At 42.2% G+C, this 3999-nt stretch overlaps 1 protein-coding gene across 2 annotated transcripts in view; it reads right to left on the reverse strand.

Moving 5' to 3' along the window:
* Positions 1–3999, reverse strand: part of Dnajb6 (DnaJ heat shock protein family (Hsp40) member B6) — a 221972-nt gene that overhangs the window by 79263 nt on the left and 138710 nt on the right. The window lies entirely within an intron of this gene.

Below are 3999 nucleotides of genomic sequence, written 5' to 3' on the forward strand. Positions count from 1 at the left end.
GATGGATGAAGCAAAGAAGTGCAGGCCGACATGAGCCGGTTGTAGATCTCTCCTGAGAGACACAGACAGAATACAGCAAATACAGAGGCGAATGCCAGCAGCAAACCACTGAACTGAGAATGGGATCCCCGTTGAAGGAATCAGAGAAAGAACTGGATGAGCTTGAGGGGGCTTGAGACCCCATATGTACAACAATGCCAAGCAACCATAGCTTCCAAGGACTAAGCCACTACCTAAAGACTATACATGGACTGACCCTGGACTCTGACCTCATAGGTAGCAATGAATATCCTAGTAAGAGCACCATGGAAGGGGAAGCCTGCTAAGACTGAACCCCCAGTGAACGTGATTGTTGGGGGGAGGGCGGCAATGGGGGGAGGATGGGGAGGGGAACACCCATAAGGAAGGGGAGGGGGAGTGATTAGGGGGATGTTTGCCCGGAAACCGGGAAAGCAAATAACATTCGAAATGTAAATAAGAAATACTCTAGTTAATAAAGAAAAAATGTGATAAAAGTAGGGGAAATAAAAAAAAATAAAGTTCATGTTGCTGCTATTTTAACTGAACTGAATACATCAACACAGCCCAGTTTCATTTTCTAGCATAGTACGTTTTAGTAAATGCAGACCACATAAAAGCATTATGCTTAAAGTCCTTAATATTTTTTAAATAATATAAAGGGTTCCTCTTATACTGAAATGTTTGGAAATTGGTACATACATTTTCCTAGTTGGTTTTCCTCAGGTTAATTCTTTAAACTTTGCAGCCATATGCTGTGGTTTGGATGTGTTTTAAGGATTTGTATTTTTTAAAAGTTTGGTCCTCAGTATGGCTGTGGTGAGATAATAGACCTGGTACACAGTAATTGGGTCATTAGGGCCATGGATATTAGATAAGATGAAGAAATCTCTCATGCAATTCCCCAAGATTTTATAAGAATCACTTATGAGAGCAAATAACCCCTGATCTTCTCCTGGTTTCCTATTTTAAGATGTGACCTTTCTTTCACATGTTCCTACCAAAGTCATCTACAATGTAGGGACCCAAATGGGACTCTCTATAGAACTTGTTCCATGCTCCTGGGCCTTTAGTATCTCCCAGACTATGAACTAAATAGAACTCTTTTTGTTACAGTTAGCCATCCTGCATAGTTCCTTAGAGTGATGAGAAGTAGACTTATACCCATTCCTTTAGCCTATGCATCCTGCTGCACTCTGCTCTCCACCTCCCAACAGTGAGAAAGAAATTATGAAAGCTATGCAATGATTGGCACAACACAGGAAGCAACCAGTCTCTGTGCTTTACCAACCACAAGCAAAAAAGAGCAGGTCTCCCACCACCACACCATCTCAGAGTGCCTAGGTCTTTCCTCTCCACTTGTAAACTGTCTTCCTTGAATATATGAGAATTCCTTCTTCCACACGAAAGTCCATTCTACTTGAAGGAGAGCCATGGGGCTCAAGGGAGCTGCAGCCAAGATAGATGGAGCTGAGATGGAGACAAATCCACCTGACTTGTCCTACAGCCATGGAAACTTTGGGATCACCTATAAGCAGTTCCTGGGGCTAAAAGAGCACTTCCTGAAAGAATGCTGCCCTAAGGATGAGACTCTAGAGGCCTTGGCTGAAAAACTCAAACTGATCCTTTGGCTTTCCCAGAAAAGGACTGAGATAATGCTCAAGTGGATATCTAAGCCCACAAGTGTTGAGGAAGATACAGGTACCACTGGACACCAAGCAAACCACCCAGCAGAACCCCAAGAAGTCCTCTCAAAATGAACCTGAACTCTCCAAAGCTTTGGAAGCCTTGAAGAGTTTCACACTCTTTTCCAGGTACCAAGGCAGAGATGGCATGTCACAGGGTTTCTGACTCCCTAGTATATCTAGCATATGTTCTTTTTGTTAATGTTTTTCCAGCTTCCTTATTGGGGTACAGGGCTGTTGGGTTTTATATCTATCATGGGTACATTAATAACAAAATTTGCATTCATAGAAACCAAAATGACTGCTTTAAAATAGGAAATTAGATCTTATTCCAAAAGAAAATAAAGACTGGTTAGCACGTTGTAAAGAGTGCCAGGAGGTGGTTGTGTCATCAGAAATCTTGGAATGTACTTAATGTCTCTTTTCTACTGGGATGAAATTCTGAGAATTGGAGAAGCGAGATGCAGGGAATTTCCAGGGCTCTGAGGCTAAACACAAGAATGCCAACTTTGCATGCTTTGATCATATCCCTTTGAAGTAGATGTCTCCTCAAGCCTTCGTTCTTCTTTCTTGCTGCTTTTAGAAATGGAATTGTGTCTTCCCCACTACATCACTAAACATTAAACACAGACATTAAAGTGTTAGCTACTTCTACAGACAGGTAAATATCAACCCAGTTAGACTGGTGTTCTTATAAGAGTAGGAAATTCAGACCCACCAACACATACAGAGAAAGACACAAGAGGAACAGATGTGAATGTCAAGACAGGTGTCCTCAAGCCAGTAAAACAGGCCTGAAACCTTTCTTTGCAGATAGCCTGGTTTTGGATTTCTCTCCTTTAGAAGAGACAGACAGGAATTTTCTGTTTTTCTTTTTCTTCTTTTTTTCTTTTTTCTTTTTTTCGGAGCTGGGGACTGAACCCAGGGCCTTGTGCTTGCTAGGCAAGTGCTCTACCACTGAGCTAAATCCCCAACCCCAGGAATTTTCTGTTTTTAAGCCACTAAGCCCATGAGACTTGCTGTAGCCTCCGAAAACATTCCTTCAGGTTTTCAGATCCAGCCACAATTTCTGTCAAAAAAGAGAATCCACTCTAAGGAGAAAAAAGTCTCAGGAGCTCTTTGCTTTGGTGAGTGAGGTCTAACAACTAAAGCATTTCTCTCACTGAAGCTGGGACAGCTGTTTCAGCCACACACCACTCAGGAAAGTCTTTCTCCACCAAAGACTTAGGGTGTCTTAAGCAAGAACATAAGAAGTGTGACCACTCCTCCATGGAAAGTAGAAGTGTGGCCTGGAATACACGAAGGACAGACTTTCCAACTCTGTACATATAGCACTCCTTGGGGGGTCTCTTTCTTGGGAACTGCTGCTCAGGATAGCTAGAACCTGATCCCAATGTATAACTGGCCCACACATGTCCTGAAATATGTAATCACCAACAGTGCGAACTTTCTGAGGACTTGAATGCTGCTTCTGACCTTGACTCAATCAACAGTTGTTCTCTCTCCTTCTAGGCCTGCACCCTCTTCTGCTGCCACCCCCTACACACACATACAACTCTTGTTCCAAATGATATTTTAAAGCTGATTTTTTTTTCTTAAAGATTTATTTATTTTTATTCTATGTGCATTTGGTGTTTTGACTGCATGTTTGTCTGTGTCAGAGTGTCAAATTCCCTGGAACTGGAGATACAGACAGTTGTGAGCTGCCATGGGGGTGCTGGGAATTGAACTTGGGTTCTCTGGAAGAGCAGAGAATGCTCTTAACCACTTAGTCATCACTCCAGCCCCTAAAGCTGATTCTTAATGAGCAAATCGTTAAATGCGTGTGCATATGTTAAATACATAGGGCAACTTTAGCCACTAATGTGCCTGACATCGATTTTTAGTCACTAATGTGCCTGACATCGATTTATTATAATGAAGAGCCCAAAGGGCAGATACTGCATAGCTGCTGGACAAGCATGCAGGACGGCTGACCTTCCTTTTGATCAGTTTTCATCTACAGGATGAAGTAGGCAAGTGTGAAGCATCTCCCCAGATGTAGGAATCCCCCCTTTACTATGCACATTTCTCATTTTCCATTTCCAATTGATAACCTCGGGAATTCTTTTTGTATAGACATGTTCATGGTGTGTACATATGTATGGTATGTGCATATGTATGTATTGTGCACATGCATGTCTTCAGAGCATGGAAAATGTGGGACTCTTTCACCATAACCCTAGACCTTTCAACATAACCTATGTTGAAGCTGAGTCTTTCACTGAACACAGAGATTATGCTCTTGACTAAACTA

The sequence above is a fragment of the Rattus norvegicus genome, chromosome 4 (assembly GCF_036323735.1).
Source record: "Rattus norvegicus strain BN/NHsdMcwi chromosome 4, GRCr8, whole genome shotgun sequence".
Lineage (NCBI taxonomy): Eukaryota > Metazoa > Chordata > Mammalia > Rodentia > Muridae > Rattus > Rattus norvegicus.